Here is a 23,257-nt window from a genome sequence, read left to right on the forward strand (position 1 = left end):
ACACGGTTAGGCTTGCAATAGCTTTCTGCATTTGCCCCAGAGACTGTAAGAGAAAAGTTTGTTTTCACTTAATCGTGGTTTTCATATGAGTAAACATTCAAATACGTATGCAAGATTTACTAAAGTGTGCCACTGAGTTAGCACATTCCAATAAGTTTAGCATCTATTATTGTAAATAGATCCCACGGCATAAAATGGGACCTGTGGTGAATAATGTGTGTTAATACTTGTTAGCACATAGTAACAATAAATCTAGTCCTTACAAAGGTAATTTTATAACAGGTTGCATTTACACCTGCTCACAAGGCAAAGATATCTGTGATTATCTGTAAAATCTTTTGACGAGGTAGTCTTTCATTTCTTTTCTGAATTGGAGATTTGTGATGCTTCTTATGGTTTTTGGTATTGAATTCCACTGTTTTGAACCCTGGTAGCTAAATCCTGCTGTGTAGATAGTTTTGTAAATGGTGTTTTTACAGTTGGGTAGATGTAGGAGTAGGTAGTTTCTGTTTACTGGGCTGGCAATTCTTGAGGATAGTTAAATCATGTTAAACATATATTTGGGTGTCATTCCAAATAGTATCTTGAAGATTAGGGTGCACACTTTGAAAAATATTCTTGCCTTGACTGGTAGCCAATGTAGTGTTTCAAGCAGTGGGGTTGCTCTTTCATATTTTGATTTCTTGAAAATCAGTCGTGCTGCAGTGTTTTGGACTGTTTGCAGCAATTATAGTGTGTTTTCCTTACACCCTACGTAAGCTGCATTGCAATAGTCTAGTTGCGATAGTATTGTTGATTGGACCAGTATCCGGAAAGATTGTCTAGGGAAATAGTTTCTTATTCTTCTCAGTTTCCATAGTGTTCTGAAGCATTTTGATGTTACTGCTGATATTTGATTGTCCAGTGTTAGATGTTTGTCAAGAATGATACCTAGTATTTTAAGTTGTGTTTCAATATGGTATGTTTGTTGGTTGACTGTGAATTTTTGGTAGAATGTGGGGTTGTGTGGGCTGGATAGTACTAGGAATTTGGTTTTGTCTCTGCCCCTCATCAAAAAGTCATTTTCTAAAAGAATAATATCCCCTTGCAGCTTTCTGAATAGGTTTTGCATTAAAGGAAAACCAGGAACTATTCAGAAGGCTGATGTTGATGCGCCCCTGAAACAGGACGTCTGGCTGAAGCATGATGGGCTTGTAATATATGCTCTGTGATCACTGGATTTTCTGCTGTGGCTGATCTCTCATTGGGCTGTCTGGATTCCTTGTGTAAATTCATTAAAGACTTATTGACACATCACCAGCTGGTATTTCTTCAGCTGTTGCAGTTTGGTTATGCCTCTCGTTTATTGTGCCAATTGCATTCAGGCCACAGACAGCCCACATGTAGAGCACACCAAGGAACTTGCTTCTTAAGCTGCGCTCCTTCAATTGCATGCCCACGGCCATATGCCACAACTAGAGGTGCATTTAAAGCCCAGAGGTCATATCTCTAGAGCATTCAGATTGAGGCAGCGCTTAATGTCTTGCTCCTGTGCCCATTATAGCAGAATTCCCAGTAAAAATCACTCATAGGCTGATGATCAAAGGCAAATGCAGACGCTAGAGGCCAATAGCACTGGACTAGCACCCGCGTTTGTCAGCACCTGATGGCAGAGCGAGCACGTGTAATAATGAGTTCACCAACTATGAATGCTAATTGCATGCAAATGCATGCTATACAGAGGAATTAACATCCCTCTCCAATGTTCAGCAGGCAGCCAAACAAGGGTGCTGCTCCAGCGGCAAACCCTATGCCAGCTCAGAGATGGTTTTAGGGTTTGCCAGGTCATTGGGGAGGAATGGGGAGACCCTATTCAGCATGCATTTTTCATGCTTTCAGGTCCCCACTCCCCAAAAAACACAAGGGCCTGGAGGTTCAGTGGATCTCCAAACCCCCTAGCCCCCCACAAAATCCCTCCACCAACAATTTAAAAAACCTGGTAGTCCAGTGGGACCCCTACTAGTCACCCATTCCCCCATCCACCCAGGAGCTGGCCTGGTGGTCTAGTGCCCCCCCCCCCCAGACCCCTAACCTCCCCAAGCCTCCAGATACCCTGTACCTTGAAACAGGAGGATGGTGCATCTTGGGATGTGCTGGGCGGGCTTCACTACCATATAAGGGAGTTTCTCCCTCATATGGTAGTGAAGCCCTACCTAGCACATCCCAGGATGCATCGGGCAAGGCACAGTACCAACTCTGAATGCTAATTGCATGTAAATGCATGCTAAACAGAGGAATTAATATTCCTCCCCAATGCTCAGCAGGCAGCATGCCAAACAAGGGTGCTGCTCCAGTGGCAAATCCTATGCCAGCTCGGAGCTGGTGTTAGGGTTTGCCAGGGCATTGGGGAGGAATGGGTAGACCCTGTCCAGCATGCATTTGTTGCTGGTCAGGATTCACTATCATATAAGGGAGTTTCTCCCTTATATGGTAGTGAAGTCCCACCTAGCATATTCCAGGATGCTCCGGGTAAGGCAGGGTGCTACCATTTTGAAGCGGTGCTCGCAGGAGGAGGAGGGAGGGAGAGCTACTCCCTCCTTGTTTCAAAGTATAGGGGGTTTGGGAGACTTGGGGGTTATGATATGGGGGGCACTTGACCACCAGGCCAGCCCCTGGGTGGTTGGGAGGGGCTAATAGGGGTCTCACTGGACCACCAGTTTTTTATTGTTGGTGGGGGGGGGGGATTTTGTGTTTGGGGGGTGGGGGGCTGGAAGCATGTAATGCATACTGGACAGGGTATTCACATTCTTCCCAATGCCCTGGCAAACCCTAATGCCAGCTCTGAACTGGTGTAGGGTTTCCATGGGATCAGCACCCTTGTTTGGCGTGCTGCCCACTTGCCCATAGGTTTGACAGGTCTGGATTTATTTATTTATTTTGACAGCCCAGACCTGTCAAACCTTTTCTGTGGGGTGATTGTGCCTGAGCACATATTTTATTTCACATAAGGTCTTATAGACCCGTTTGTCTAAAGAGGGTAAATGCTTCATCTTTGACTAGGTGCTGGTCATGCCACACATATTTTGGCACCCTTGAGCATGTACTTTTTTCTTGCAGTGGATTGCAATTGTTTTGGCAGGAAGTCTGGTCTCGTATTTTCTGCCTCCAAGCACCTATATCTTTCACTCTCTAAGTTTGTCACATTCATTATCTCCTGAACAATCCAAGCTACTTGATATTCTCTTAGCTATCGCTTTGAAAACTATTTCTTTGGCCTGGAAAGACAATAGTAAAGTGAGTTTCTTGTTCTGGTGGAACTCGGTTTGTTCATATATAAATATGAATCAGTTCTGGCTGAGCACACCAAACTTTACTTGAGACATGAACAAATTTGGAGCCTATTGTCTCGCTTCTGCAGACAATAGGTGGATTTTCTTTCCCTTGTATCCTGTTTAAGGTTATGCTGGGTTCTTATAAGTTATAACTTCCAGATGTGTTTTTTTTTACTCAAAAATGTTTTCTCTCTTATTTTACAGTAATGTATCCTTAATACAATTCTTAAAAGTGATGATACTATTTTTTTCCTAGTTCTGTTTCTATGTCAGGCATGTTGCCTGCTTGTTGTATATACTGTTGTTTATATAAAGTTTATCCAATAGAAATTATTCGAACATTTAAAAAATGGAATTCCTAAACTCCTCCAAACAGACAGAATGGAAGGAGGGAACATTTAAAATGTTTGATGATGAAGAATGTAGAAAATGTGTAGGATGAAGAAGGTGTTAAGTGGATGCAAAAACAGGAGAAAGCTTACCGTGTAAAGCCTTAAAACCAGAGTCCCAATCTTATAATGAATACCCGATTCTATTGGTAACAAGTGAAAGGCAATTAAAGATGGAGTGATGTGCTCAAATTTAGAAATTGTTTAAATTTCTATTGTTTTAGAAATTTAGAAATGTTTCTACCTGAGGCAATAAAAGGTAACGTGACTTGCCCAAAGTCATGTTAGTGGAATTTGAACTGGGATTCTCTGTTTCTTAGCTGCCACTCTACATAAGTATTGCCATACTGGGAAAGATCAAAGGTCCATCAAGCCCAGCATCCTGTTTCCAACAGTGGTCAATCTAGATCACAAATACCTGGCAAAATTCCCAAAAAGTACAAAACATTTTATACTGCTTATCCCATAAATAGTGGATTTTCCCCAATTCCATTTAATAATGGTCTATGGACTTTTTCTTTAGGAAGCCATCCAAACCTTTTTTAAACTCCGCTAAGCTAACCGCCTTTACCACATTCTCTGGCAATGAATTCCAGAGTTTAATTACACGTTGAGTGAAGAAAATTTTTCTCTGATTCATTTTAAATTTACTACATTGTAGCTTCATCACATGCCCCCTAGTCCTAGTATTACAGATGCTTCACATCTACCTGTTCAACTCCACTCATTATTTTATAGACCTCTATCATATCTCCCCTCAGCTGCCTTTTCTCCAAGCTGAATAGCCCTAGCTGCTTTAGCCTTTCCTCAAAGGGAAGTTGTCCCATCCCCTTTATCATTTTCGTCGCCCTTCTCTGCACCTTTTCTAATTCCACTATATCTTTTTTGAGATACGGCGACCAGTATTGAACACAATATTCGAGGTGTGGTCGCACCATGGAGCGATACAAAGGCATTATAACATCCTCATTTTTGTTTTCCATTCCTTTCCTAATAATACCTAACATTCTATTTGCTTTCTTAGCAGCAGCAGCACACTGAGCAGAAGGTTTCAACGTATCATCAACGACGACACCCTTTCTTGGTCCATGACTCCTAACGTGGAACCTTGCATGATGTAGCTATAATTCGGGTTCCTCTTTCCCACATGCATCACTTTGCAGTTGTTCACATTAAACATCATCAGCCATTTAGACGCCCAGTCTTCCAGTCTCGGAAAAACATCCAACTTTTGTTTTAAAAATGACCTTTTACTGCATGTTTTAGGACAATTTTTGAAAATAAAAAAAAAAGAGTCCAAGGGAAAAATGCAAAAACCAAGCCATTGGGATGTATGAGGGGCCAACATTCTTACTAGACTGGCCAAACAGATATCCCAGCAGAACAGTGGGACACCCTAGAGGGCACTGCAGTGGGCGTCACATGAAAGGTCCCAGGTACACATCTCACCATTACCCCCTTATATTATTTGGTGAGCCCTCCAAAACCCCACAAACACCTACTGTACCCAACTGTACATCACTGCAATAGCTCTTATCCCTGTAGGTGTCACCTCTATGTAGGTTTTTGGTGTGTTTTGGAGGGCTCACATTTTCCACCACAAGTGTACCAGTAGGCTATGGGCCTGGGTCTCCTTCTCTACAGTGCACTGAACCAACCACTAGGCTACTCCAGGGAATCCACTTGCTGCTCTAATAGGACTAGCCATAGCATCTGAAGCTGTCATCGAGGCTGGTATGTACTGTTCTTTTTTCACATCTTTTGGGGGTGAAAAGGGATCAGTGACCACTGGGAAAGTAAGAGAGGGTTATGCCTTAATCCCTCCAGTTCTCAACTGGTCATTTAGGACACCTTTTTGTGACTTAGTTGTGATTGCAACAGGCTTAGACCAAAACATCTAACTTTTAGCCCTGGACGTTATCGCTTATAGCATAAAAGCATCCACGTTTTGGGAACACCCAAATCACACCCATAACATGCCCCCTTGTGATTTGCATGCACTGAAGAGAAAAATGTCTCAAACCTGAGTTTTGAAAATCGTGATTTGGACGTTTGTGGAGAAAAACATCCAAATGACACTTTATGTTGTTTTTGAGATATTTTTCTCTTTTGAAAATGAGCCCCTTAGTGAATCAATTTTAATACAATAAAAAACAGAATTAAATTCTTTTGAAATTTCAGCTTTCTCTATATGTATGCCTCTGCTATATGTGGCCCTAACATTCTTGTAATGGAAGGTTACTTCAATAATTTTCTTTTCCTGTTATGTACAAGAGAAAATGACGAGGGATCCCTCACTTGCAGTGGCGTTCCTAGGGGGGCTGGCACCCGGAGCGGATCGCTGATGCGCCCCGCCCCCTGGGTGCAGCGCCCCCCTCCCCGATGCAGTGCGGACCCCCCCGGCAAAAGGACACCCCCCCGCAAAGGAACCCCCCCCCCCCGCTGGGTGCACGCCGCCGAGGGGGGTGCCGTGCGCGCCTGTCCTCCATTGTTCCATGCTTCTTCTCTGCCCCGGAACAGGAAGTAACATGTTCCGGGGCTGAGAAGCATGGAACATCGGAGGACAGGTGCATGCGGCACCCCCCCCCCCCGGTGGCGTGCACCCGGGGCGGACCGCACCTACCGCCCCCCCCCCCCCTAGGAACGCCACTGCTCACTTGTCTTCAGAGTGAAGTGTAACATTCTTGGAGAGTTGACTAAAATGGCCATTATTTGTGGTCCTGATAATACATTTCAGGAAGATAGATGCTATTATCATTGTGGAGTGGAGGAGTAGCCTAGTGCTTAGTGCAGCGGACTTTGATCCTGGGGAGCTGGCTTCAATTCCCACTGCAGCTCCTTGTGATTCTCAGCAAGTCATTTAGGAGGTCTTTTATTAAAGATTAGCTCTAGTAATCTGCAACAGGGCCCATAGGAATAAAATGGGCCATGCTGGAGATAACTTGAGCTAATCTTTAGTAAAAGACCCCCTTAACGCTCCATCGCTCCAGGTTCAAGTAAGTACCTGTATATACTATGTAAACTACCCAAGAAAGGTGGTATATCAAGTCCCATTAAGGTCTAGTTGTATGGTATTACCTGCTTGGTATCCTATCAGGGCAACTACATATTGTTTCACACCCAGGAATTACATTAAGGCTTTATCTGATTTGTTCTTTCACATGTTTATGTGAGGAGTGCCACAGTAATGTTGAAGGACAGACTTGTTATCATACTTACCTCAAGCATTTATGTGCCTTGGAATTAAAATTTGCATATTCTAATTGATTGTGAAATGTTACAATAGATTAGAAATACCAATTTACTCTGTAAACCGTTTTGTGAGGATTGAATGATGAGGATTATAACATGCTTTAGACTGCTGACTGGAAATGTGCCACAGCAGAAAAGATAAATAATTTTCACCTGCAATGTCTTGTGTAATAGATGCTAATGGTTGGAGTTTATGGACCCTGTTCTGCTTTGCGAGCATGTACCACAACATATTTTCTTCAAGGAAAGCTAGATTTAAGGCAGGGGAAGAATTGTAATCCCCTGTCATTGTTTAAACTGATATTTTCCAGTCATTCAGTGTAGAAGGCAATAATAGCCTAGCCAGATGTGCAATTAGTATACATGGAACAGAACCCCTCATCTGTGAGAGACGGCAGTCCTTTGTGTTGTGAAAATTTATGATGCCTGCCAGCCCTGAGTTTACCAGAAAAAGCTTACTTACTGCTAGAGTCATGTTAAATTTCTCAGAAGTTCATGAAATCTATCCACTAGCCTGTCGACTGGGGAGGACTAGTTAAAGAATGTTGAACAAATGAGTACTATTGGTTTTGCGTTTACAGGAGACAGTATTGGATATGAGCTTTTGGTGTTGTGAGCCATGAACACTAGAATACACTAGTCGCAAAATTAACAATGGAAACGAAATTGATGCTATTTTGTAAGAAACTAGACTTTTCTTTTTCCACAGTTGAAGTCTTCATGGTAAGCTATGAGTATTGTTTAGATTGGAATATTTAAACATCTGATTGGCTTAGGGTCATTATTTGTTTTAATATTTATTCATGTAAACATTTCCTTTTTTTCCTTGATATTGTGATTCTTATGTTATCTTTTTTTTTGCCTCTTTATGCTTGTAAACCATTTTGAATGAATGTGATTCAATAAAGTGGTATATAAAATCTAATAAATAAAAAAGAGAAGGTCACAGCAAGGATACTGCATCCATTTTAAAAACACTCTCTAAAGAAGAGTTAATATTAGTTCTCACTTTGCTGTTTTCACAGACTGTGGTGTTTGTGAGCAGCTGATCACTGGAGGGATAAAGGCATTACACCTCCTTAATCCCTCAGTACAGCAATCAGGAACTCGCACGTGAGACCTATCTTAGAGCAAAGTAGAATAGGAGCTACAGTGTTTAAATACATGTAGGGAGCTAGTCAGAGAAGATGCAGTGCTAGGAACCAATCAAACCAAAGTACATCTTCTGTGGGACAATTGGGACAACCCATATCACCAGGCTGTGACTAGGAGCAGTATATAAAACACAACAGCACAAGCATGGGAAAAGTAGCCTGCATACCCAGCAGATACAACCCAACAGCACAAGTACAGGGAAAGAACAAAAATCTTCCTGAGCAGACTCGATGGCCAGGTTGGTCTGTCTGTCTTTGCCATTATTTAGTATGTTACTCTGCAAGGGGAGCATCCTTGTAGGTAAGTACATGACAGTCAGGAAGGAGAAGGGAGCTGGCCTTCTGGCAAGAGTGGATGAGATGAATAAGGTGAAAGAAAGCTACAGGGGAGGCAAAATAGTGAATGTAAAGGTGGAGGAAGGAGAGGAAGTGCAAAGGGGAAGGGGTAATGATGGCAAGGGGAAGGGAAAGGAGGAGCGACTGTAGGGTGCGGGAAAATGTTAAAGGGGAGAAAGAGGGGAGACAATATGGGAGGGACTGAGAACATGGGAAGCTGAACATGGGGGAAGGAGAGAGAACACCTACAATCCACACCCACAAATATACACTTACATATACATATGCCATCCCACATCCATCATAGGCCCTCTTCCACACATCCTTCATACCCTTTATCCCTCTTAAAACAATTCCACACCCCTTTACCCTACCCTAATTCTCCATGAGACATCCTTACTCCCATATATTCCATTCCCTACCCCCAAATAATCCCCATCTATCCTCCCAGACATTCATCTACAGTCTCAATAGAGACAATGTACCCCTCTCTCCCACACACATACCTCATGTATACCGCCATTCACTATTCATACAACAAATAGAGGCATATTTTCAAAGCACTTAGACTTAACCTATGGAACTTTGCAAATCAAAGTACTTTGAAAATGAGCTGCAGAGTCTACCACCCACTCAGCCCCTGCTACACCACATGAGACACAGTTTACCAAGCACCTTTCTGACCTCATTTGCAACTTTCTTTAAATTAATCCCCTTATTTTCTTACTCCTGCTACTCTGTGTTATCTATCTATATGCTCCATCTTTGCTTATACTCTAGGCTGTCTATGAAAATGTTTTATTACATATTGTGTTGACATTGAGGAGCATAATCGAAAGGGATGCCCAAGTTTTTCTGAGGACGTCCTCGCAGGGCATCCCCGTGAAAGGGCGGGGCAACCCATATTATCGAAACGAGATGGATGTTCATCTTTCATTTCGATAATACAGTCGGGGACGCCCAAATCTGGAAATTTAGGTTGACCTTACAGCTGGTCGTTCTTAGACTTGGTCGTTTCTGATTTTCGGCAATAATGGAAACTGAGGACGCCCATCTCAGAAACGACCAAATCCAAGCCCTTTGGTTGTGGGAGGAACCAGCATTAGTAGTGCACTGGTCCCCCTCACATGCCAGGACACCAACTGGGCACCATAGGGGGCACTGCAGTGGACTTTACAAATTGCTCCCAGGTGCATAGCTCCCTTACCGTGTGTGCTGAGCCCCCCAAAACCCACTACCTTCAACTGTACACCAGTACCATAGCCCTTACAGGTGAAGGGGGGCATCTATATGTGGGTACAGTGGGTTTGTGGTGGGTTTTGGAGGGCTCATATTTACCACCACAAGTGTAACAGGTGGGGGGGGGGGAAGGACCTGGGTCCGCCTGCCTGAAGTGCACTGCAGTACCCACTAAAACTGCTCCAGGGACCTGCATACTGCTGCGATGGACCTGAGTATGACATTTGAGGCTGGCATAGAGGCTGACAAAAAATATTTTTAAAGAATTTTGTTGAGGGTGGGAGGAGTTAGTGACAACTGGGGGAGTAAGGGGAGGTCATCCCCGATTCCCTCCGGTGGTCAACTGGTCAGTTCAGGCACCTTTTCGTGGCTTGTTCGTAACAAAAAAAGGACCAAGTAAAGTCGTCCAAGTGCTTGTCGGAGACGCCCTTCTTTTTTCGATTATGGATCGAGGACGCCCATGTGCTAGGCACGCCCAAGTCCCGCCTTCGCTACGGTGCCAACACACTCCCGGGAACTTTGGCTTTTGATTATGCCGATTTGGGCGACCCTGTGAGAAGGACGCCCATCTTCCGATTTGTGTCAAAAGATGGGCGTCCTTCTCTTTCGAAAATAAGCTTAATTGTAATGCAGCATTCTATGCCATACTTTGTATTGTTGTTTGAATACTTTTACTGCTGTAATTGTCTTTTGCTTATGTTTGACTTATTCTTGCTGTATAGTGCCTTCAGTGAATTCCTTCAAAAAGGTGTAAATAAATCCTAATAAATAAATATTTCTCCTCACTGAACTCCCATAGAGAAATGCTGAAATCTATGAATGGAAGAAGAGAAAATGCCATTACGTTACACTATACGTTTGCAATTTGTTATAGTATTGTTACACTGGTGAAATGCTTCTTGTACCATGTTTTCATAATATGATATTTATTTTTTGAGAATATTGTTTATTTTTTATTGGTCACACTATTCAAGTCATAGCGGTTTACATGTAAAGTAATAAAGTAAAGAATAGAACACCATAAAGTAGACAGGACAGCATTCAATCATACCACTAGAGTACTAATATTATTGTTGATATGTTTTAAGTGTTTTGCATCTTGTTAACTCACTGTGAACACTTCTAGTTAGAAGGACAAGTAATAAAAATTATTATTATGATAATAATTAAAATGTTATTCTACTCATCTCTAAGGTCTTGTGAAGAAGAGAGAGAAGCAACTTTGTTAATTTTATTTTAAATACTGTACACTTGTAATGAAGGAATAAAATAAATACAATTTTTAATATGAGTGCATTTACATTGTACTTTATCAATAAAATGGAACCTTATTCTTGAATTATATTCACTAGAGTCTACTTTTAATATTTTACCCAATTTAATCTACCCTTATGCACTTGCATTTCTCTGTCTTGTTATAATGTTACTTTCCAAATAACAAGGAAAATTATACCAGAGCTCATGAATTTGTTCTATTCATTACAACCACTGTTCTTTCTGTTAGTATCTCTTTAAAGTAATACAAGAGACTTCTCTGGTATTTTTTATCCATTAAATTCTATCAGTCTTCAGTAAATGGAACTTTACTAGCAAGTAGCCTTTTGAAGGTAGGAAATTAATTTGGGTGTAGAGTGCTAGTTATGCTAATGTACCAGCAGGATGTACTGGAGTTGCCATAGCAACCCCCAGGAAATTGCTTAGTTGGCATACTATAGTAGCTGCTTAAGGCTTTCATATGCAACAGAAGATTGGATGTCATACTGTTCCACTGTGTCCATTTGGTGTGCTACAAGTCAACATGATAAGAGGAAAATAGCTATAGGACATGCATGCCCTTTTTCTTCCTGCAATTTAACCAAGGTACCCAATATTTTATAGATTAGGACAAGATACTTTCCAATTTCTTCCAAAACATAAAAGAGTAACAACGTAGAATCAAAACATATATCAAAAGAGTCAGAGGTTTTTGAAATATGATTTCCATAGAGGATGGTAGGATGTAGCACAGAGACCTGTGCTTAAGGTAGACAGATCAGTAGCATAGCCAGCTCTAAATTTGGTGATAGTGATGGGGGTGGGTGATCAACTATTAATATTGGTGGGCACTAGGCACCCATTTTCAAAAACTCTGGAGTGCCATCCAGTGGCATAGCTACGTGGGGCCAGGGGGGACCTGGGCCCCCGTAGATTTGGCCCTGGACCCCCCTGCCGACGACCCTCCCGACCCCTCTCCCCCGCTAACCCTCCCCTGCTGTGGGCTACCTTTGCTGACGGGGGACCCCAATCCCTGTCAGCCGAGGTCCTCTTCTTCCCGCAAAGGCTTCGTTCTGTTTTTGATGTCCTGCACGTACAAAGTGCAGGACGTCAGAAACAGAACTAAGTCTTGCGTGGGAAGAAGAGGACCTTGGCTGGCAGGGATTGGGGTTCCCCGCCAGCAAAGGTGGGTGACGGCAGCGGCAGCGGGGGAGGGTTGGCGGCGGGTCGAGAGGGTCGTTGGCAGGAGGGGGGTCTTCAAAGTTGTTGGTGGTGGTGGTGGCTGTGGCGGCGAGGGGGTCAGCAATGGTGGGGGGGTTGGCAGCGCCGGGGTGCCAAAATGTGACCCCTCACCTCGGGCTCTGGACCTCCCTCCCGCCGAAGTCTGGCTATGCTCCTGGTGCCATCTATAAGAAAATGAATGCGCTGCCTGGTTACCGCTGGGTTAGTACGTGAGCACTTACCACCACCTCAATGGATTGCGGTAACAGCTCCCTCCAAAATGGCTGCATGGCAAGTGCAAACTTACTGTATGGCCATTTCTTTTTGGGGGGCTTTTTATCTACTGCTGTAAAAGGAGCCCTGGCACTCAGCAAAAATGTCCGCTGCCGCTAGCGCAGGGCCTTTTTAGTAACTGAGTAGGCATGTACCACGGTTTTCCAACAGAGGAGAAAAGAGGAACTAGAGATCAAGTGTCAACAAAAATACTTTTAATCCTCAACAAATGCAATAGTCAAAACACTATTTCTCTCATTGCTGCGTAAAGTCCACCAGAGAGGGATGCAACAAAACTCCAGGACCCGACACAGATCCATGTTTTGGCAACAAATGCCTACCTCAGGGGTCAAAGTATCACCAGTTGTAATATGCGATTGTAATAACCAAGTGTAATATGCAGCAAGCAGCTCTGATTAAATAAAATAATAATAAAAAAAAAAACGGCAGCAAACCACTAGGTGTAAAACAGGTATCACCTATGTGGCAAAATAGTAGCTCTCTCTCCAGCACACACTGCAGCACAAATTGCAGCTGTAGTGCTTGTTTTTTTTTTAGTTTTCAGGTAGGGTAGTTCATCTACTTTTGATGGCAATTGTTTGATTTAGATGTGCAACTCCACCCCAGCTGCATCCAAACTACAGCCTTCTCCCAGCACCTCACTTGCAGAGTTCATAAAAGTAGGAGTTTTCTTGCTCAACTTATAAAACCCTGTTTTCATTTGCAAAACATATATTACTCATGGAGAAAACTTTATAAAATTACCTACAATAATAACTTACCTGAGGTATGGAGTTCAGGAGGAGTGTGAGGTAATATGTACCCCACCTCATACACCCTCTAAAAAATCCCCAGGCATATACTCCTCTGCTACGTCACCAGCCCAATTTTGAATGGTTTGCTGAAAGGGAGCTGCCTGATACATCTTTATGATCTCAGCATAATATTTCCCTATAAGTCCCTTATGCACCTCATCCTGTGACCAGAACTGTGCAAAAATAACACTCATCCAGGATAAAGAGATTGCACATAATGTCTGATTTGAATGCATTAGTATTTATTTTTATTAGTTAAACCATATATATTATGTAACATCTCAAAAGAATGCATTAGCACTTCTCCCTCCCCTCTCTTAATAATGCCTTTCTGATTCCATTCTTGAAAGCCCATGCCTGTCATGCCTAGGAGGAAATCCCCATTGCTGAGGGAGGGCAAATAAAGGGATCAGTGAAATAGCAGCCTAAATCTCCTCCTACTTAATTTCCAAGCCCATCTGACAGATTGCAAAAATGGATTCTGTCTCAGTGGGGCAGACAGGATCTGTCCCTTTGCATGCAAAATGAATCCCAGGTTATAGGGGTGCACCATTTGACTTTCTAAAGCAAAATTACAATAAGTACTTGTCCCAGCACCCAATCTATAGCTTGTCACATTAAACAAGCTGTAGTGCAAATTTTTAGGTTGGGAAGACCCAGCCCCCCTTCCTCCCTTGTGACCATTAAAGATTTGAGCCTCATTCTTGGCTTTTTCTCTTGCAAGAGAAACTTAGATAATAACTTACTGCCACTTCCACAAATCTTTTCCTTATAATTTCAGAGGCAAATTTTGAAGAACATGCATCCATTTTGACAGAAGAATCATTTTTACTAAATATATATGGCCACTTAGGGGCCCTTTTACAAAGGCATGTAAGGGCCTATTCATGTCCAGCGTGTACCAAATCAGCATTGCCACCTGGTTACTGCGTGCCCTGGGCGGTAATTCTGAATTTGGTGCATGTCGAAAACACGCGGTAGAAAATATTTTCTATTTTCTACCTCGGGTGTCAGCGCCCCTAGGAACGCCACTGATTGTTATAAGAATTTTTATGCACAGCAGGATGTGGAAGAGAGTGCAATGAAAGTATTTTTAGACAGTGTTATTCTATTTTCTACTGGCATAGTGCTTACCCAGCGGTAAATGGAAGTGGACACATGCTGCATGCCTACCGCCTGGGTAGCGCGTGAGACCTTACCGCTAAGTCAATGGGCAGCGGTAAGGTCTCAGGCCAACGCGTTAGTTTTTATTTTGCCGCACGTCCATTTTCCGACCCCTTAAAAAAGGCCCTTTTTCCATGATGCAGGAAAAACTAGCCCAGCACGTATCCAAAAGACATGCTCGCACTACCGCAGACCACTTTTTGCTGCGGCTTAGTAAAAGGGCCCCTTAGTGATAAAAGCAAATCTTTCCAATTGTTCATGAGCCTCTTCATTTCCATCAGCAAGGGCTTAATATTACGGATACACAAGTGGCAAAGTTGTCCTAGTATTTCAGCTGACTCTTCACCCAAGCAAGTGGGAATGTACCCTGCCAGTGCCCCTCCATTTCTGCTTGCATATGTAATAATAGAGACTTCGTTTGATTAACACACAGTCTAGTAAAAGTACTGAACACATTGAAATGGACCAAAACTCAAGGAAGCGTAATTTGTGGAGTATTCAAAAACAGGAACAAGTCATCAGCAAACAAAGGCTACCTTTATACCCTGAATATTAACATCTTGGCATAGTTTTTGCACCAGTGGCTCCAACGTAAAACAAAAAGTAATGGTGACAAAGGGTAATGTTACCGCATACCTCTTTCTATCAAAAAAAAGGGGAAGATACTCAACCATTAGTATGAACTTGTGCCTGAGGATGTGTATAAAATAACTTAATGCACTGTAATATTATAAAATATCTGGAGCACCTTCCACAAATAGGGCCATGCTATACTATCGAAAGCTTTTTCTACATCAAGACTCACAAGGGCTGCATTTATTTTCAATTGCTGAATAATAGCAATAGCTGCTATTACACTTCTGATGTTAGGGAAGCTGTTTTTCCCTTGTACAAAGCCCGCCTGAGAGACAGTTATATTTATAGTTTATTATGATTCTGGCAGTATCCAATTTAATCTCTTTGTTATTATTTTAGCATAGATTTTTATATCTGAGTTTATTAAAGATGTGGGTCAGTAAGGTGTCAGTAGATTGGGATCCTTACCATGCTTTGGAATACTAATAATAAGCACAGTATTCAAACAGGGGGTGAAATTTCACATTTTAAGTGCATCACAAATACCGCATCTAACGGTGTCACATGATGGCCCAGCACTTTATAAAAATCTATGGGCAACTTGTCCGGGCCAGGTATTTTGTGACACGCCAACTGCCCCACTGTTTTTGTAATCTCCCCTCCCTACAAAGAAGCATTAAGGGATTGCAACTCTACCTCGCTCAAAAGAGGAAGAATAACACTGTCTAAAAATACTTTCATTGCACTCTCTTCCACATCCTGCTGTGCATAAAAATTCTTATAACAATCAGTGGCGTTCCTAGGGGTGCTGACACCTGAGGCGGATTGCCGATGAGCCCCGCCCCCCCGGGTGCAGCGCCCCCCCCCCATGCAACGCGACCCCCACCCTGGTGAAAGGACACCCCCCCACCCCAGTGAAAGAACCCCCTCACCCCCGGGTGCACGCTGCTGGGGGGGATGCCGCGCGCCAGTCAGCGTCATTCGTTTCCATGCTCCCTCTGCCCCGGAACAGGTTACTTCCTGTTCCCGGGCAAAGGGAGAATGGAAACGAACGATGCTGACCGGCATGCGGCACCCTCCCAGCGGCATGCACCCGGGCAGACCACCCCCACCGCCCCCACCTTGGTACGTCACTGATAACAATTCTGAAATGCAATATTGATTCCCTCATTAGCAGTCTCCTTCTTCCCCATGTCATTTCTTAGACAAGAAATGAATCTAGTGCCTTGGCTGTGCGCACCACACTGGCCAGGTACGTGGCTACCTTATTTCCATATCTTAAAAGAGGATGTTGATTATATAGGAGCACATGCAGTGGTGGAGTAGCCTAGTGGCTAGAACACCAGCCTAGACACCCGGCGGTGCCCTCGTTCAAAACTCACTACTGCTCCTTGTAATCTTGAGCAAGTCACCTAACCCTCCATTGTCTCAGGTACAAAATTAGATTGTGAGTCCTCCAGGGACAGGGAAATACCCAGTGTACATGAATGTAACTCACCTTGAGCTACTACTGAAAAGGTATGAGCAAAATCTAAATTAATAATAACATGTTGAGCTCTTTGGTGGAGGTGCTGATTGCATGGCCAGGACATGCTCTTTAGTTATAGGCATTAATTGTCTTGGTTGATCAAGTACGCTTGGTTCTGAGGACCACTTTCACTTATTAATTTTTATTTATATTTTTTAGTAGTTGTTTGAGGTTGTTTTTTCAGCATTATTTAGAAGATGTATAGTCTTTTTGTTTTTGTTTCATTAGTTGTCTTATCATCTCCACTCTTGCCTTCTTTAACTCGGCCATTAAAGCAAAATTTCCTTAGTAAGTTTCTTACATCTGCGTTTTATATAAGAAATGTTTCCCCATGCATCACTGCCTTCCCTGTCTCCAACACAAATTTGGATTGTCTAAATCTAATTGTGTAATGAATACATTTAACATTTAAATTTGAAAGGATATATTATCCTGCAGCCATCTTGGATATCTCCAAAGCAGGATAAGATCCCAATGATTATTGTTCCAATGTATGACCTCCTGAGCATGATCCAAGATCGCCAAAGAACCTATTTCCAATGGGAACACCCAAGACAATAAAAAATCTGGGACAAAAATATAATCAATGTGGAAACTAAAAAGAGTAAGACCTTTCTTTCCAAGAGCCGTCTTCCGTAACTTGGTACAATCAATGGTACTCAGTCACCTAGACTGCTGTAACGCACTCTATGCTGGCTGCAAAGAGCAGATAATCAAGAAACTTCAGACAGCTCAGAATACTGCAGCCAGACTCATATTCGGCAAAACAAAATATGAAAGTGCTAAACCCCTATAAGAAAAGCTACACTGGCTTTCACTCAAAGAATGCATCACGTTCAAAATATGTACCCTTGTACACAAAATCATTCAAGGAGAGGCCCCAGCTTACATGTCAGACTTGATAGACTTACCACTCAGGAATGCTAAAAAATCATCCTGCACATTCCTTAATCTCCACTTCCTCAACTGTAAAGGACTAAAGTACAAACTAATGCACACGTCAACTTTTTCCTACTTAAGTACACAATTCTGGAACGCGCTGCCGTGCAATTTAAGAAAGATCTATGAACTTACCAACTTCCGCAAACTACTGAAGACCCATCTCTTTAACAAGGCATACCAAAAAGATCAACAAATGTGAACCCCACATATATATCTAGAACTGTCTTACGATATTTGCTTGCTACATCATTAACATGTTTTATTACTATCATGTTACTCAAAATTTTTCTGTAACACTGAATGTCTATTTTCTTATGTATTTTCATTATTCATAATGTATTGTAAGCCACATTGAGCCTGCAAAGAGGTGGGAAAAAGTGGGATACAAATGCAATAAATAAATAAATAAATAAATAAATAAATAAAATCAATGCAGCTCTGGGATTCATAAGCACGGGATAGATGGATGTAGCAGCTCTTTCCAGGAAATGGAGTAATATTTTTATTTGAATTTTTTGCTCACACTTTTTTCAGTAGTAGCTCAAGATGAGTTACATTCAGGCACACTGGGTAATAGCCACACAATCCCAACCCCTGCTCCAGGCCCTCTCCCTTCTTTCCCCTTTTATCTTTCTTTGGGGCCCTTTTACAAAGCTGTGGCAAAAAGTGTGCACTAAGACCACTTTTTGCTGCAGCCGAAAAAAGCCTAATTTTAAATTTTTGGCATTAATGGCCGCGTTCTAATGTTGCATTAGTGCATGGGCCGTTAACTCCATCCATTTTGTAGAGCGTAAGGGCTCAGGGTTCACGTACTATTTATGTGTTAGTCAATTAGCACATGGCAATGTGGCTACATTGATTAGTGCAGACAAGCCAATTCTCCACCCCCCCAGACACACCCCCTTACCCAAAAAATAAATGTTACTTTTTAGCACGTGGGTAGCGTATGCAAATTGGGATTTTACCATGGGACGCATCAGTGCGCCCCACTGTAAGCCCTTTTAAGCTTCAGTAAGCACATGTTAGTATTTACTGCAGCTTGGTAAAAGGACCCCTTTGACTACAACAAGGTAAAAGGGGTAGCCACTGCTTGCCCCTGTGATTGGTAGCATGGAATGTTGCTACTAATTGGGTTTCTGCGAGGTGCTTGTGACCTGGATTGGCCACTGTTGGAAGTAGGATACTGGGCTAGATGGACTATTGGTCTGACCCAGTATAGCTATTCTTATGTTCTTATGATTAACCACTAAAGGCTAGTACCATTGAAATTCCTGTCCAGTACTATACTGCTCCTATCCATTTGGGGATCTGCAACACTATTAAAATCCCCATACCCCAGTAAATATACCTCTTCCTGATAACCTCCCCCCTCCCCCCATTAGTGCTTTCATTGTCATAAAAAATCCTCGTAGAGCCATTTTTGTGTTATCTTTCATGTGCTCTAATTCCTGCACATACTTGGTGTTCACTTTGTTGGGCAGAATTGGGACATCCTGCTGATAAAGTAAAAAAAAAAAAAAAAGTTTATCTCACAGCCATTTTCAAACAGAATATAATCCAGGTTTCCAGTTTGAAAATACATGAGAAGGACATCCATACGCTGGAAATGTCCATCCTGAACAACCATTTTACAAACTAAAATGTTTACATTATAAAGGGGGAAGGGGAACAGGGCACAGGGATGTCCATCTGGCCACACAGGTATCCTTGAAGATCAGAGGAGTAGTCTCATGGTTAGTGCAGTGGACTGTAAACCAAGGGATACAGGTTTGAATCTCTGTAGCTCTTTTAAATTTTTAATTTTTTTTGTAAATGTGATACCTCCAGGAACAGAAAAATGCCTACTATACCTGAATGTTCCACTTTAATAGCCTTCAGGCTTACAGGTGTCTTATATCTTTAGATGCAGTAAGTATTTTCTGTTGCTGGAGAGATCCACAGGAAAAAAATAAGTCACAGTGGGCTTTGAACCTGTGTCCCTTGGTTTACTGTCCATCACACTTACTCCTGGGCTACTTCTATGACTTACTTGCTGCTTTTTTTTTTTTTTTTCAGAATGAGCATAACTTGCAGTTGACATAGAGTCTGGTTTTCCTTCCCCATTTCACTTTCAAGGGAGAGGGAGAGGGACAGCAACTACTAGGGGATTAAGTAGAGGTCATGCTTTAATCCCTCCAGTGGTCAGCTGCTCAATGAAAGCACTTTCTTGTAACCTGGACGTGACTGAAAGAGGCCTAGATAAAAACATTCATCTTTTTAGATGTGGATGTTTCTTCCCATTCAAAAATTGCTGTTGGACATCCTAGTCCTGCCCAAAGCATGCCCACAACACACCCTCTTGTGATTTGGATGAACTGCAGTGTGGAACATTCACATTCTGACTTTCCAAAATCGGGATTTGGATGTTTTTAGAAGATGGACTTTTTTTTAGGCATTTTGATACGTCAATACTGAGTATAGAAACAGTTGACATGGAGCTAGGAAAACTTAACTTTAGACCCAACAAGGTCATTGTTTCACCCAACAGTATTCAGGCTTCTTTAGGGGCATAAGCCCAACTCCTTTATTTTCTTGAAAACTTTCATTAAACAAGCATATTTTCTATTCAAACCCCCCTTCCACTTGAAATTAGCACCTTTCATTATATCTATCATATATATAATAAAAAAAAACAACTTACTTGCTTCTCTTCTTTGTTGTATGCAATCAGTATGGCTTCTAACATTTGCCATTATGAATAGTTATGGGACTCCCCTATATGACATCATTACACAGCCGCTCATGGATTGTGCCATAACTTACCCTTATCCTACTCTGTATTGCTCACTAGAAGCTGTAGTCCCATCCCCGGAGACTTATCAGCCTTATTGGGATGACTTTTCTCTATATGTGGAGGAGTGGCCTAGTGGTTAGGGTGGTAGACTTTGGTACTGGGGGACTGAGTTTGATTCCCACTTCAGGCACAGGCAGCTCCTTATGACTCTGGGCAAATCACTTAACCTTCCATTGCCACATTGAGCCTGCCATGAGTGGGAAAGCACAAGGTACAAATGTAATAAAAATTAAATATGCTACTATATATTTGTCCCAGAGTTGTATTCTCTTTTCCGGAACCTTATCAGCTTCCTTGCACCTACTGTTATTCTATTTTCCACTCTGTATATATTCCCGGAGTTGGTACTCTCCTCTCCGGAACCTGTAAGCCACATTGAGACTACTGCTATGCGGGAAAATGTGGGATACAAATGTAATAAATACATAAATAAATAAATAAATAAACAAACAAACTAAATAAATAACCTTTTCACCACCATTGCCTGCTTGGAATACCTCTATTTTCAAGTTATTTCTCTACAAAAATGCAGTCCATTCCATAGAATTATTGAGACCATTAGGTTCCATTGTTTTAAATCTATAAATTCATCTTAACTCTCTTTGCTGCAGTTTTTTTTAATGCAATCTCCATTTGTCTTTCTTTTAGGTTCTATATTCACAACAAAGCATCTTAGATTTTCAAACCAAAGAGCAGCATCTTCATAATATGCAACCAATGGTTTTTCTCTCTAGTGTCATTTAACATTGAATTTATGCTCACACATACTCAATCTAAAAAATCTTGATGCCTGTCCAATATAGATCTTAATAAAAGGACAAATAATGTAGTATACCACATAATCACTCTTACAGTTAATGAAATATTGTAACCTATAAACACTGCTAGCTAGTGGATTTTTAAATTCTTTGAATTACAGAGTGATTTCACAAATCTGACAGCTACCACACTTGTAATCACCCATGATCTTATGCTGGAATGTTTATGGGTCACATCTGTATTTTCAGTCCTATTGGTTGGATTTAAAATTTCTGAGTCAATCTATAAGTAATTTACTTTGGTTCATTAATTCTATTGCAAATTCCCTAGTCAGGGTGAGTGCAGCTACCAGACAAGGACATCCAATGTTTAAATTCTAAAGAAGAACAGAATGAGAACTAGGATTGCTCAAGGTAAGTTTTAATGTCATTCTACCTCCAATTAGTGCATCTAACACAAAAGACCAAACAAAGATTACTAGAAACAAAGTGCTTGAAAAGAAATTAGAATCCTGAGGCATCAGGAAGCAAGGCACAAAAACAGAACCCAAATACATGGATGGACAAGAAAACAATGAAACTGCAGGTAACAAGCCCAGAGGTGGGGTGGAAATACTCATCTTTGCCTTGGGCTGATCCCTGCTGGGACAATCAGGAAGCAAGAACTAAGATTACTAAAAAAATAAGACACAATTAGGAATGGGCTGGCCAGGAGACAGAATAGCTCTTCCTGGAAGACAGATGTCCTCTAACTCAAGGGGCACTGGTTGAGGCTGGTTTATGACTGACAACTATTAACACCACTGGAAAAAAAAACCTGAAGTTGCACTGCCTGGTTAGTGAGGGAGTCTTTACTGCCTCCTAAATAGGAAATGGCCATGTGGCAAGTGGTTCACTTGCCAAATGGCCATTTCCTTTAAATAAAAAAAAGCCTTTCTCAAAAGTTGGTTTTGGTTTCACAAAAAGTCCAAATTCCCAATGAAAGAATTACCACATTGGAAAAGAAAGTTACCACACTTGAAGAAAAAATTGAAATTAATAGTAAAGATATAAAACTTTCTCAACAAATCCAAACAAATATTTAAAGAAAATAAGTGGTTGCAGAATAAAATTGAAAACTTAGAGAATCAGCAGAGATCAAAAACATTACGATTAATAAACTTTCCAAGACAGGAATCTGTTGCACCTCTAATGACTTTTAAAAGATATATGTTTGAAACATTAAAAATACCGGAACAAGCTTGTCCTCCAATTTCAAAAATTTATTATTTACAGCCTTATTAAAAAAATATGTTGGATCAGCCTACAATTGAAGGAAATGATGTTGTTTTTGCAACATTAAATCTTATGCAAATATTAGAAAATGATAATTTGGGTTTAAAACCAGCAACGCTTATTGTGACTTTTGTACTACAAGCAGACAGGGATTGGATATTAAAGCAATTTTTTCGACACAGGGAAGAGACTTTTTTGAGCTATAAGATTAGAATATTCCCTGATGTATCCAGAGCAACTCAAAAGAGACATTAAAGTTTTCTTAAACTCCGTCTTTCTGTTCTTCAGTTAGGCGGTCTTTTTTGGTTGAATTTTCCTTGTAAATGTGTAGTGAAACTATTCTGTGAAGTATGTTTTCTTTGATTCATCACATTTAAGTTCCTTTTTAGAATCTAAGAGGATAGCAGCTCCATCTCCAAATCCAGAAGTGGTGTTGACATCTACACCATAATCTGCTTTAGATATGTTCCTGTGATTATCCTTTCAGGTCTCTAATTGTGAATCATTGTCCAGTTTGGGGACAAGGCACAATACTCTGGGGGAAAAAAGAATAACATCAATCCCTGTGTTGAAAAAAATTGCTTTAATATCCAATATCGAATACGAACAAGGGGCATTGAGCTCTAACATAACACATAATAAAAGAAGCAACGTGAAATCAGAGATCAAGTGTTCATGTCAGTTGGATTTAGCACAGTAGAGCCCTGGATTATTTGTACTCAAATTTAAATCACTATTTGGATGAATACGACTAATGTATTCGGGGCACTATTCATGGACGAATCGAATACGAATATTCAGTACAGCCCTAGTAGAAAGTGCTTTCATCACTAAATAAAACTTTCTCCCATTCCTTCTTGCTCCGACTGGAGTATTTCTTTGCCCATACCCATATGCCTCTTTCTCTGGTCATCTGTCAGCAGTGACTTTGTCCTCG

The sequence above is a fragment of the Microcaecilia unicolor genome, chromosome 2, assembly GCF_901765095.1.
Source record: "Microcaecilia unicolor chromosome 2, aMicUni1.1, whole genome shotgun sequence".
NCBI classification, from domain to species: Eukaryota; Metazoa; Chordata; class Amphibia; order Gymnophiona; family Siphonopidae; genus Microcaecilia; species Microcaecilia unicolor.